This window comes from Hevea brasiliensis, chromosome 3, assembly GCF_030052815.1.
Source record: "Hevea brasiliensis isolate MT/VB/25A 57/8 chromosome 3, ASM3005281v1, whole genome shotgun sequence".
NCBI classification, from domain to species: domain Eukaryota; kingdom Viridiplantae; phylum Streptophyta; class Magnoliopsida; order Malpighiales; family Euphorbiaceae; genus Hevea; species Hevea brasiliensis.
Window position 1 is genome coordinate 83514798 of NC_079495.1, and position 15118 is coordinate 83529915.

Below are 15118 nucleotides of genomic sequence, written 5' to 3' on the forward strand. Positions count from 1 at the left end.
TTAGGATAACTTAGGGCTAATTTCCATCAACGAAAATGATCCTCAATTCAGTAAATAAACAAGATAACATCCCTAATAAGATTCAAGTGTGAAATCTTAACTCCATAATTGTTCTAAAAATATATTGCTTCATTTTAAGCTTACTATTCTAGTGTTTAAAGTTAACAAACTTCACTCCCTAAATATTCGATAGCCTAAACAGTCAAAATTACCGTCCAGATTGGTACTTGCTAAATAAAGGTCCTCGTGGGAATGATACTCTACTTATCACTTTATTACTTGTTAGCGATTCGTGCACTTGCGGGGTTGTAAAACCAGGCAAATAGCTAGTCACAAGCAGTTTTTAAGGTGCAGCTACAGGAATCGCACTCAACTGCTCTATCAATACTCTCACCTGCGACAGCATATAAAGCTATCGCTGAATGGTGAACTCAGTGGTGCACAACTATAATTTAAAATGTAATACAATATACATTGACAATAATTATACCAAAAATTATGAAATCTTGAAACTTAACCAATTTCCAAATGTCAAAATTTTCATTGCCAATAATAATAGTCACTTGTTAAAATAACCTTGATCAAAATTTCAATTTGTCAAATCATAACTGAACAATACAAATAATTCCTGTAATTATAGAAATAAATAATTATTTTAACAAAATCAATTGTGCACAATCTCATTTAAAATCACAATTTCTTATCAATCAAAACCCATTCTTTATCTCACAAACTATGCAAGACTAATCCGAAAAGGCCATCTTCAGGGGCGATTCTAACTCTCTATGGTTGGGGTGGTCGAATCTGGATTCTAACTCCCTATGGTCGGGGAGGTCGAATCATCGTGCACAGTACACAATACAATAATGAAACTTCCGATGGGACACTGATAAGTGCATAATTTATTAATTTTAGTCCCATCACATTTAGTATTTCTAGTGTGTTTTTATGCACAATTCAGTTGATTAAAGTATATTTATCATTTAGGCATATTTTTAGATAGTTGTTGGAATAATTGTGTTAAATGGAGAAATTTTCAGTATTTAACCTTTGCTGTATTTTTCAGATGTTTCTAAAGTTGTGGGTCTCCAAATTAATTTCTGTTTAATCCATTGAAAAGCTAAGATAGAGCACTACAAATGATAAAGAGGGACTAAAGCCCAAATCAGTCTCCAAGGTTGACAAAATGAAATATGGATCTATTGCAAAAGCCCAGACTTGATGTGGCACGACTAGTTTCAGTTCTTATTTTGTATCTGGAGTTCCAAACGTCCAAATGAAGCAAACCTAAGCCCAATTGAACCTTAAGAGATGCCTCTACAACTTCTATGAAGGGCTAGATGCAAGATGAGGCCATTTTAATTGTGAAAAATAGTAATGAAGTCGTCACTATGGGCTGGACTGTCTGTCTGAATTAGTCCTAATTTTTCAGCCATAACTTGGGCTATAAACCTCGGATTTGGGTGAATGAGTACCCGTTGGAAAGCTAAGAAATAGAGCTACAACTTTCCTGAAGAGAGCAAAGACAAATTCGGAAAGGAAGTCGCTAAAAATTAGCCTTGATTTCAGAAATGTGAATGCAGACTGAAAATCTATCTTTTGAATTTCAAAACTTTTTCTAGTTTGGTCCCTATCTTTGGGATTAGGTTTTTGATTATAAATATGTCTTTGGGCAACAACCAAAACACATGCAATTCAGACCTTCGTTCTCCATAAAAACACTTTGATTCTCCATTCTCTTATTTTAGATTTCTTCTTTAATTTTCTGTAAGCCATGAACATGAGTGGCTAAGTTTTTAATTTAATTTAAGGGATTCAAGTTCTTTTGCTTCATTTGTGAGATCAGGTTCTTAATTTAATTTATGTCTTTTTGAATATCTATTGTTTTTTGATTTTATTATCTTTGATCTATTGAATGATTTGCTAAAAAGGCCTATTAGTTAATTGTTTGATGTGATCAATTGCTAGTTCATCTTCATAATCCATAATTGTTGTGTAAGATTGAACATGAGTAGTAATTAGGTTTTACTGATTATGATCCTAGTTTTTGATAATAACCTAAGGAAACAATAGGGTGAATTAAATTATTTATGGTTCATAAATTATTGTTCAGCTTAACTACTTCCTATTCTTAAAGCAATTATTAACTTGATGAGGATTGCTTAATACCAATTCAGTTAATAATTAGAGTCAACAAGAGTGCTGGGCTCGAATTGATGGGTACAGGGAAGTCAGGGGTTTACCTCACTATTTGGTAAATCTACATTAAGTATTCAATAAGAGATAATTGTATTTCTTTTGTCTATGATCGAATCAATACTTTGGAATGAGAATTACCTTGTACTAAAGTTTGTTTAATTTGAGAGTTTCTTATTTAATTTTATATCGTAATTTTTTATTTCTTCTTTGGATTGCGAATTACCCCCCCTCCCCCCCCCCCCCCGACCTTTGTTTCTTTTTCCATTACACAAGTGCATAAAATTTAATATTTTAGTCTCTAGGGTTTGACCTGGATTTACCACTTATTGTAGAAAATATTTCACAACTGGTAATTTCGGTTAATTAAATTTCTGGTGGATTCGACAGCCATCAAGAATTTTAGCGCCGTTGCCGAGGACTGAAATTTATTGGATTTTGTGTTTTTTTGTTAGGGTATTCTGTTATTAATTTTGTTTGTGAAGTGTTGCTATTTTCAAGTTTTTGGAAAAAAAATTATGCAGTTACTATTTATCAGCAGATTTTTGTTTAAATTTGGAGGGCGGCCCATGCCTATTTTGAAGGAAATGACATTCTAATCAAGACCAAAAAATCCTATCTTGAGGCCAAATTCGATTGTTTTCTAGGGTTTGGGGGCATTTTTCTATTTTTACTTTGATTTCTTTTTGTTTATGACAAGAACTTCTCAATCTGGTGAGTTAATCTTTGATCCAGAAGTAGAAAAAATAGCTAAACGGTTGAGAAAATTGGCTAAGCAAGCTAGGCAGATTTTGAGTACATCTGAAAGAGTCCAATCTCCAAGGGAGTGAAGCTCGGATTCAGATTTGGATTCAAATTTTGAAAATGAAACCATGGCTGCTAGGATTTTGAAAGAGTTGGCTGCCCCTAATCTAAACCAATAGCCTTTGTGTATTCAATACCCTGCTTTAAATGTTGCTTTTGAGTTAAAATCTGGACTAATCCATTTGTTGCCTAAGTTTCATGGTCTTGTAGGTGAGGATCCACATAAGCATTTAAAAGAATTTCATGTTGTGTGTTCCAGCATGAAACCTCAAGGAGTTTCAGAGGATCAAATCAGGCTTTGAGCTTTTCCCTTCTTACTGGAAGGCACAGCTAAGGATTGGTTGTATTACCTTCCTTTCGGATCGGTCAACTCATGGAATGGGATGAAGCAGATATTTCTGGAGAAGTATTTTCTTGCTTCCCATGCTACCAATAGAAGAAAAGAAATTTATGGCATCTGGCAATACAATGGAGAGAGCTTGTATGAGTATTGGGAATGATTTAAGAAACTGTGTGCAAGCTGTCCCCATCATCAAATAAGTGAGTAACTTTTGATTCAGTATTTCTATAAGGGATTTCTACTAATGGACCGCAATGTGATAGATGCTGTTAGTGGAGGATCTTTGGTTGATAAGACACCAGAAGAGGCAAGGAGGTTGATTGCTAACATGGCAGCAAATTCTCAGCAGTTTGGAATAAGAATGGATCACACACCTGTGAAGGTTAATGAGGTAAGTACATCTAACCTTGAGAAACAAATTTCTGATTTAACTTCTTTGGTGAGACAGTTGGCTGTAGGGAACATGCAAACTGTTAAGGTATGTGGAATTTGTTCGGGTTCGGATCATGCTACTGACATGTGTCCTGCATTACAAGAGGATGAATCAATGCAACATGCTAATGCAGTCGAAAATTATGGACAGCATGCAGTAGGTGATTATGGACAACCACAATGCAAGTATGATCCCTTTTCTAATACTTATAATCTTGGATGGCGAGATCATCCCAATCTGAGTTATGGGAATCAACCGATGTAAAACTGATACCAGCAGCAAAGACCACAAGTGAATCAACCACCTCCACCTCCACCTCCCTCAAATCAAGGTATGTCACTTGATGAAATTATTAAGGCTTTGGCTAACAATACACAACAGTTTCAATAGGAGACTAGAAATAGCATTCAAAACATAGAGAGGCAGATTGGTCAGTTAGCCTCATCTGTGAGTAACCTAAAAGCTCAAGGTTCTGGAAGGCTTCTATCACAAACAGTCATGAACCCCAAAGAAAATGCAAGTGCTATACTATTGCGGAGTGGGAAAGAAGTTGATAATCAGACTCCACATGAGCCAATAAAAAAGAAGAAGTAAGGAGCAAAAGAATCTGAAGTTGAGGTAAGTACTGAACCTAAACTGAATAAGGTTACTAATTTTGTTCTTCCTCCATTCCCCTGTAGGTTGGCCAAGATGAAGAAAGAAGAATAAGAGAAAGAAATTTTGGAGACTTTCAGGAAGGTGGAGGTGAATATACCTTTACTTGATGCAATTAAACAAGATAGATTGGATGAGAAAAGAAATAGATTGGATGAGAAGAGAAGAGAAGAGAATATTTAAAGATGAGAGAAAAGTATTCTTGTTTATTGATTCTTGGAATAACCTATTCTAATACAGATATACTCTATTTATATACTCGTAACTACTATAACTGCTTTGACTTTCTCCTAAAAAGCTGTAACATCTTTACAACTACTCAACTACCACACACCACCCTCACTATTTTACTCCTTCCACATGCAATTACAAACCTTACTCTCCGTACTAGTATTCATTACATTGTAAATAGAGATAAAATCCTATGTTCATTTAATTGTTCTTGATGTTTCTCAAGTTCCTGGCCAGGACAGATAGATTTATTCAGAAAGAGTTTCTGATGAGAAAATCTTTTTAATCAAGAACTGGAATTAAAAGAGAACATAATATTCATAGCAAATGGAGTTTGACATAAACCATGACTCCAGCTTGAGTTAGGATTTTGTAAAAGAGAGATTCCAGTGCATGGTAACATATGATTATAGGTTCATTTAAGGTAAACCTTATTACTAATTGGGTGGCTATGGCATGCTATGCTCGGTGTTAACCATGGTCTATGAGGTGCATAAAATAATTTAGAGAAATCATTTATGGTAAGAAAGAGTTCTGATGATATTAAGAGTTGATATGATATCTCATTGCCAATTAGTGATGAGCCTAGTAAGTCACACACATAAATAAGTTATCACCTAATTAAATATGATTTAATTAATTAATTAAAGAGTTTAATTGATTAATTAAATAGGTTTGGTTTGCAATTAGATTGCAAAGTCCTTAGCATGACTTGAAACTAAATCTAGATTATTGGATGTATAGTATAAGTTAAATTTATATTTAAAGTATTTAAATATGAATTTAATTAATGAAAAATTAATTAATAGAGATTAATTAATTAATTTATATTTGATATAAATTGATTAGAAGAAGAGAAATAATTATTTTGGGTTAAGAACTCAAAATTAAGACACAGGGGCATTTTGATCATTTCACAGGGTGACATGTGGCACCATGAGGTGGTGACATATGGCATTACACATAAGCTTGCCAAATGTCTTTTAATCATGTAAGATGATTAAAATTAAGATTAAATATAGGTTTGACACTTGGCACAATGTGATTGGGTCAATTAAACCTAGAACCAATCAGAGGGTGACATGTGGCAAGGGTTTAATGTGTTGACCTAGCTATATAAGTGTTGTTATGAATTAAAAATAAGACAACCAACAACCACTCCTCTTTTGTCACGCCATTTTGAAGCTCAACCTCTCTTCTGCTTAATCTCTCATCAATTCAAAGAGATTAGCCATCAATATCTTGAATTAAGAACACCAGAAATTGTTTCTAGTGTCCTGTTTATATCCTTAATCTCTTAAAAGGCAGAACTTGATTTTCTAAATAATAGAAAAAGCTTTAGCAGCTGTTCAAGGGCTGCCACAGGTGTTCTTGGTGTGGACAAGCTAGAGGGACAACATTTGGTGTCCTGAAGACGAATCTCAAAGGCGCAAATTCACTGTAGTGCATCAAGAGGTTAGTGTGTTTGTTCTTGATTTAATCTAAGGTTCTAAAATTAATCTGATTAATTTTAAAATCTTAAATGGCAAATACAGATCCAAAAACATATTAAAAGAGTTTTAATATGTTGTTTATCATTAAAATCAAATAGATAAGAATAAATCTTGCATGATGCATGTAACCCTAGGTGAAAATTTTGAATTCAATGGCATAAACTTGTGTTTTTCACGCTTCTGTTCCTTCATAAGGAGCTTTGCCATGCCAAGCTAACCCATGGGTGGCTTGTTAGCCACAATCAAATTTGTTTTCTTTTCCTTATTTTATTTTATTTTCTAGCATTTTTTCTTTTCTTTTGCATTTGGGCTTTACATTGGGGACAATGTAAGTTTTAAGTGTGGGGGAGGAGAAATTTGCTGCTGCAATCTTTTTAATTGTTTAAAAAAAAAATTGTTCTTATAAGCTTGATTCATGATTCTATATTAACTCTCGGAAAGAAGTGCTTTGCCCTTGAAATGATTTTTTTATTTAGGTTGAATTTTTTAAATTTTAGGCAAGGTAATAGTAACTTTAATGATGGATTTTCCCTCTTCTCCATACCGTAGAGTAATTTCTTTTTTCTACATAAATCATTTAGGCTTGATTTAATGGTGAAATGATTAGTTCTGTGCTTTAAACTAGTGTCATGCATATTTCAGAACTTTGTTTAATCTATCAAGGCACTTTATAATATGTAGATGCATAAATTGGGGGAAATAAATATTGAACTTGAAAATTGCTCCACTATTTTAGTTAAGCAAACTAACCAGGGGTCTTCATGAACCCCATGTCGATTCTCAAGCCAAAAGCTAGCTAGGATATGAGCAAGGTACTTTTCTGAAAATGACAGTTGAAAAAAAAAAAAAACTATGATAAGAGAGAAGTACCAATTTCAAATAAAAAACAAAAGGGCATTTCTATCTCCCCTAAGATTTGCCAAGAGCTATAATTATTGTGCCTTGATAAATTAGCCTTGTGTTTTGGTGTGTATTGATTTAAAATTTTATGGAACTTTGATTGTGTGAGCTTAATTGATTTCAAGCCTTTTCTTTTGTGTTAAAAAAATTATTGATATATTGGCATGGTGTTGAAAGAATTTGTTATGATGGTTATTACCTTACCTGCCTTTTCTTTCAAACTTTTAATTTTTTGTTAGAGAATGTTGTGATAGGGTGAAGTTAAGGAACTTCAAAGTGGAGTTGATTAAGAGTTTAAATCATGCTTGAGGACAAGCATGGAATAAGTGTGAGGGAATTTGATAAGTGCATAATTTATTAATTTTACTCCCATCACATTTAGCGCTTCTAGTGTGTTTTTATGCATAATTCAGTTGATTAAAGTATATCATTTAGGCATATTTTTAGATAGTTGTTGGAATAATTGTGTTAAATGGAGAAATTTTTAGCATTTGACCTTTGCTGTATTTTTCAAGTATTTCTAAAGTTGTGGTTCTCCAAATTGATTGCTGTTTAATCCATTGAAAAGCTAAGATAGAGCACTACAAATGATAAAGAGGAACCAAAGCCCAAATCAGTATCCAAAGTTGACAAAATGAGCTATGGATCTATTGTAAAAGCCCAGACTTGATGTGTCACGATCAGTTTCAGTTTTTATTTTGCATTTGGAGTTCCAGATGTCCAAATGAAGCAAGCCCAAGCCTAATTGAACCTTAAGAGCTACCTCTACAACTTCCATGAAGGGCTAGACACGAGATGAGCCATTTTAATTATGAAAAATGGCAATGAAGTCGCCACTATGGGCTAGACCGTCTGTCTGAACTAGTCTCAGTTTTTGAGCCATAACTTGGGCTGTAAGTCTCGGATTTAGCGAATGAGTACTGATTAAAAAGCTAAGAAATAGGGGTACAACTTTCCTGAAGAGGGCAGAGACAGATTCGGAAAGGAAGTCGCTGAAAATTGGCCTTGATTTCAGAGACGTGAATGCAGGCAGAAAATCTGTCTTTTGAATTTCAAAACTTTTCCTATTTTGGTTCCTATCTTTGGGATTAGGTTTTTGATTATAAATATGTCTTTGGGCAGCAGCTAAAACACATCCAATTCATACCTTCGTTCTCCATAAAAACACCTTGATTCTCCATTCTCTTATTTTAGATTTCTTCTTCAATTTTCTGTAAGCCATGAACATGAGTGGCTAAGTTTTTAATTCAGTTCAAGGGATTCAAGTTCTTTTGCTTGATTTGTGAGACCAAGTTCTTAATTTAATTTATGTTTTTTTGAATATCTATTGTTTTCTGATTTCATTGTCTTTGATCTATTAAATGATTTGCTAAAAAGGCCTATTAGTTAATTATTTGATGTGATCAATTGCCAGTTCATCTTCATAATCCGTAATTGTTGTGTAAGATTGAACATGAGTAGCAAATAGATTTTATTGATTATGATCCCAGTTTTCGATAATAACCTAAGGAAACAATAGGGTGAATTAAATTATTTATGGTTCATAAATTGTTGTTCAGCTTAACTACTTCCTATTCTTAAAGCAGTTATTAATTTGATGAGGATTGTTTAATACCAATTTCGCTAATAATTAGAGTCAACAAGAGTGCTGGGCTCAAATTGATGAGTATAGGGAAGTCAAGGGTTTACCTCGCTGTTTAGTAAATCTATGTTAAGTATTCAATAAGAAATAATTGTATTTCTTTTGTCTATGATCGAATCAATGCATTGGAATGAGAATTAACTTGGACTCAAGATTGTTTAATTTGAGAGTTTCTTATTTAATTTTAGATCTTAATTTTTTATTTCTTCTTTAGATTGCAAATTACCCCCCCCCCCCCAACCTTTGTTTCTGTTAGTAGTATGCCCTAGAGCATATCATTTAGTGTGTATCTTGTACATGTTTTTATTAATAAAAGGCATTTTCACTTTTCAATTTACATAAGATATTTATGTGTAACAAAAAAAAAATCCATTGATATTTTGTTAGAAATTCTGTTCTTACGTTGTTAAGAATATAAGTGATAGTATTTCTAGTACAAAGTATCATAAATAGGTTCACAATCAAGGATACTTCACAATAAGGACATGACTTATCCAGAAAGATTTTATTCATATTTGTTCCCAAGTTATTTATATGAAATATAAATAAGATGGAATGGTGAGTCTCATGCCATGTGACAAACATGATAGGCACTTATACATGATATGTAGGCCGAACCAGTGACATTTATGACAAGCACATGGAGTTTACTCTTGTCAATGTATTATTATAAATCATATCAGTGCATATAATCTTTAGACTTGAGATAGCACAGTTATCTTGTGTATAGGCTGTTTGAGTTTGATACTGCTTTCATACTTATACTGTGTATGGGTATATGGGCATGTGTTGGCTCCTACTAGTTATATATGGAGGTAGATGTTGATCAAGATGGAATCTGTTCCTCTAAGTAAATAGGGATAAAATCCTATGTTCATTTAATTGTTCTTGATGTTTCAAGTTCCTGGTCAAGACAGATAGATTAATCAGAAAAAAGTTTCTGATGAGAAAATCTTTTAATCAAGAACTGGAATTAAAAGAGAACATAATATTCATAGCGAATGGGGTTTGACATAAACCATGACTCCAGCTTGAGTTAAGATTTTGTAGCAGAGAGGTTCTAGTGCATGGTAACATATGATTATAGGTTCATTTAAGGTAAACCTTATTACTAATTGGGTGGCCATGGCATGATATGCTAGGTGTTAACCATTGTCTATGAGGTGCATAAAATGATTTAGAGAAATCATTTATGGTAATAAAGAGTTTTAATGATATTAAGAGTTGATATCATGTCTCATTGCCAATTAGTGATGAGCCTAGTAAGTCACACACATACACAAGTAATCACCAAATTAAGTATGATTTAATTAATTAATTAAAGAGTTTAATTGATTAATTAAATAGGTTTGGTTTGCAATTAGATTGCAAAGTCCCTAGCATTGGTTGAAACCAAATATAAGTTATTAGATGTATAGTATAAGTTAAATTTATATTTAAAGTATTTAAATATGAATTTAATTAATGAGAAATTAATTAATAGAGATTAATTAATTTATTTATATTTGATCTAAATTGATTAAAAAAAGAGAAATAATTATTTTAGGTTGAGAACTCAAAATTAAGACACAGGGGTATTTTGGTCATTTTACAGGGTGATATGTGGCACTATGAGATGGTGACATGTGGCACTATGAGATGGTGATACCTGGCACTACATATAAGCTTGCCATATGCCTTTTAATCATGTAAGATGATCAAAGTCAAGATTAAATATAGGTTTCACACTTGGCACAATGTGATTGGTCAATTAAACGTAGAGCTAATCAAAAGGTGACATGTGGCAAGGGTTTTAAGTGATGACCTAGCTAGATAAGCACTGTTATGAAAGTAAAACGTGCAGACTGCTATTCTTCTTTGGTGCCGCCACCCAAAGAACATCGCCCCTCTCTTCTTCATCTTCTCTCATCAATTCAAAGAGATTAGCAAACAATCTCTTGAATTAAAAATACTAGAAATTGTTTCTAGTGTCCTGTTTACATCTGTAATCTCTCAAAAGGCTAAACTTAATTTTCTAATTCATAGAAAAAACATTATAAGATGTTCAAGGGCTTCCATAGGTGATCTTAGTGTGGACAAGCTAAAGGGACAACATCTGGTATCCTAAAGAAGCATCCCAAAGGCGCCAAACACACTGCAGTGCATCAAAAGGTTAGTGCACTTATTCTTAATCTAATCTAGTGTTCTAATGGATTAATCTTTTAATTCTAAAATCTTAAATAGCAAATGTAGATCCAAATATATATATATATATATATATATATATATCAAAAGAGTTTTGATATGCTGTTTATCATTGTAATCAAATAGTTAAAAATAAATCTTGCATGATGCATGTGACCCTAGAAGAAAAATTTTGAATTTCAATGATATAAACTTGTGTTTTTCATGCTTCCGCTCCTTCAATTGGTATTAAAGCCACTATATTTGCCATTTAGATTGTTGATTATATGATTTAATTGTGTAGTTTGATTATGAGATGATAGATCCATTACTGGTTGCAAAGGAAAGGAAGCGGCATGGTGATGAACACCAATGGTGCGCACACTTTGTGGTCTCCAATGGTGTGCGCAAGGTTTGGGTTTTTGAATCTACAATTGTTGTATGATCTAAGGTTCATCCTATGACTAATTAAAATGTTTAATTAGGTGTTTTAATCACACAATTAAATTTTGATTCAAATCTGAATTTTAAAAGTTGTTTGAATGTAATTCAAATCTGAATTTTTAAAGTTGTTTGAATGTAATTGTAATATGAATTTTTAAATTTGTTTGAATGTGATTCAAATATGAATTTTTAAATTTGTTTGAATCATATTCAAATCTGGATTTTTAAGTTAAATATGAGATATTCAATTTAATTTAAGTATGTATGTTTTATTTAATTATTAAATAGTGATGTGCATGATGGATGATCATGGACTATAAAAGACGAATCTGATTGGATTTATTTCTTTTATGTTTCTTTGGGTTGTAAATTAATTAATTAATTTTAATTTATTTTGGGCATATGTTATAAAGGTTGTAATATTTTTCTTTTTCGGTTGTAATTTCATTTTTTTGGTTCTTGTAAATTCACCTTGGTATACCAAGGATTACTATGTAATTGGATTGCAAGAAGATCAAGGAGGTCAAGAGCATTGGTAGGACCAGTGGGAGGAATTCAAGATCAACTGTTGATTATGTACTCCTTCAGCAACTCTTGTAAAATGAATGAATGAAATGCACCTAGGAATGCCTTGATTCAATTCTTGGTGGCTCAGAATTGAATTCCTTAAAAAGTCCATGATCATACCATATTTACTGTTTATCCATGAATGCATGAGATGTATGGGAATGTATGCAAGTATATGATATATGCATGCTAAATGGATAATGTACAAAGTGAGACCATAATAGTAATTAAGACGACACAAAATCTTCCAAACAAATGATTAAGTTGAAAATGCTATAATTAAAGTAGTTATAGTATGGGCCCTCCATTGGGGTAATTATTTTAAGAAATTTTAAATAGTTGCATATGATGTAATTAATTTAAGAGATTTTCTTTAGATTAATTATTAAGTATGAGATGTTGTAAATATGTAAATTGTTTGGTGGCCAATAATGGATGTGCTTGAGGACATTAAAATTATTTGCTTATTTACTGGCTCAATGGGATCAACTTAACTAATGCAAGATAAGTCAATAGTGGATGTGCCTGAGATTTTGAGCATTAGGGGCTAGGTAAAGGATTGAACCTCACATGTGATGTGATGGGCAAGGAGTTGCTCACTTATAGTTTATTGTGCTTCCAATAATGGATGTGCCTGAGGATGATCAATAGGATTATAAGAATTCAATCACCCATTAGAAATCCATCCAACTAGGATTTTCATTTTCTACTTTGGAAGTGTAGGATTTGCTAAGTTAGTGGGAGGACGAACTTGATTAAAAGACCATAATCATTTTGGTTAATTACATGATACATTTACTAATTCATCTGATTATTTTCTGCAGTTAATTTTTTGATAATAATGAGCACAGAACAACCACCACCATCCAATATCCTTGCAAGCATACTTGATCGCAATAGGTTAACAGGACCTACTCTATCTGATTGGCTAAGAAATTTGAAACTTGTCCTGAACCTTAAACATACAGGATATGTTCTAGACTCAAATGTTCCTGGTCCCTTATCTCCAGAGGCCACTCAAGAAGAACATGAAACTTTGGACAAGTGGAAGGAGCATGATATGAGAGCTAAGTGTTACATGCTTGCTTCCATGAGTATTGAGTTACAGAAGCAGCATGAGAACATGCAGAGTGCGAGTGTGATCCTCCTTCACCTACAAGAGTTGTATGGTGAGTACAGTAGGAATACTAGGTATGAGATATCTATACAGCTATTCCGCATGAGGATGTCTGAGGGACAGAATTTTGGGGATCATGTCCACAAGATGATTAGGCTGATTGAGCACTGGAACATCTTGACTTTAACATCGATTTCCAATTGCAGACGGATTTGATCCTTCGGTCCCTTCCTGAGTCATTTGGGAATTTTGTGATAAATTTCCATATGACTAAGCAGGAATGCACCTTGGCTGGTTTACTCAATATGCTGGTTATTGCCCAAAATAATATGCCGGGCAATAAAGGAAAAGAGATAGCTTTGATTGCATCTTCTTCTATTGGAAAGTTCAATAAGAAGAAAGGCAATAAGAAAAAGAAACCTCAGATTCCTGGTCCTTCCAAGTAGATAACTAAACAGATAGGGAAGACCAAAGCTGACAAAGGCAAAAGGAAAGTGTTTCCACTGCCATAATGATGGGCACAGGAATAGGAACTGCCCAGAGTATAGCCAATAATAGAAGCTTGCAGTAACGAGATGTTAGATTCCGGATTGGCAATGGCTCAACTGTTGAAGCCTTAGCCATAGGATCTAAATCTTTATACATGTGTGGACATGTTTTGTATTTAAATAAGGTTATGCATAATGCCTTTTAAGAACATCTTTTCTATATCTAGTTTGATTAGTGATGATTATGAATTTCAGTTCATAAATGATGTTTGCAATATTTATTTTGGAAATAAATATGTTGGTGCAGGTTATATGCATGATGGACTTTATTATCTAGATAATAATGTTAAATACAAATTTAATGCAAGCAATCTTAATGAATGCAATGCCATGGTGAAAATAAACTCAAGTTCAAAATATATTTGGCACTTAAGGTTATGTCATGTTGCAGAAGATAGGATTGAAAAACTGAAGAAAATGGGGATTTTATCCTCATTGGGCTTTGAGCCTACTCCAACTTGTGAATCATGCCTTCAAGGCAAAATGACTAGATCACCCTTTATAGGACAAGGGCTAAGAGCTGAAAATATTTTAGAGCTAATACATAGTGATGTATGTGGTCCATTTAAAGAAATGGCTAGAGGTGGTTTTCATTACTTTATTACCTTTACTAATGATAAATCAAGGTTTGAGTATTTGTATTTGATGAAATACAAACATGAATCCTTTGAAAAGTTCAAAGAATTTAAATATGAAGTAGAAAATCCAATAGGAAAAAGTATTAAAGCTCTTTGATCAGATCATAGAGGTGAATACTTGAGTACTGAATTTGATGAATACTTGAGAGAGCATGGCATTGTTTTCCAGCTGACTCCTCCAGGAACACCACAGCTGAATGGTGTATCTGAAAGGAGAAATCGTACCCTATTGAATATGGTACATAATATGATGAGCTATACTGATATGCCAATCTCTTTTTGGGGATTTGCATTAGAATCAGCTTTATATATTCTAAATAGGATTCCATCAAAATCAGTATCTACCACACCTTATGAGATATGGCGTGTAAGAAAACCAAGTCTTAAGCATGTTAAAATTTAGGGTTGTCCAGCTTATGTCAAAAAGCTGAACATTGATAAATTGGAAACCAGATTAGAAAAAGGTCGATTTGTTTGGTATCCAAAAGATAGTTTTGGATATTATTTTTATTTGCCTACATCACAAAAGGTTGCGGTAAGTAGAGATGCCACATTTCTTAAATAACAGTTTGTTCAAGAAGAAGGCAAAGGAAGACAAATAGAGTTAGAATTGGAGAAATCTGACTAACCAATAGATCAAATGGATATATATCCATCTAGTCAACCTACACCTATTGATGATACACCTATAACTATTCCTCGTGGAACAACTAGGGTATCTTACCCACTAGTGAGATATGGTTTCCTTCATGAAGAAGAACAAGAGTTGTCTACTTATGAAGAAGTAGATCATGGAGATGATCCACTTACCTATGAAGAAGCTATATCAGATATAGACTCTTCAAAATGGATTGATGCTATGAAATTTGAAATTGATTCCATGTATACGAATCAAGTTTGAGATCTTGTTGACCTACCTGAAGGTATTGTACCTATAGGGAACAAATG

At 33.2% G+C, this 15118-nt stretch overlaps 1 non-coding gene across 1 annotated transcript; it reads right to left on the minus strand.

The window, feature by feature from the left end:
* Positions 1-3431: 3431 nt before the first annotated feature.
* On the minus strand, positions 3432-3538 carry LOC131178915 (small nucleolar RNA R71). The gene has a single exon (XR_009147922.1). It is a non-coding gene; the product is annotated as a small nucleolar RNA R71 (small nucleolar RNA).
* Between the last annotated feature and the right edge of the window lie 11580 nt (positions 3539-15118).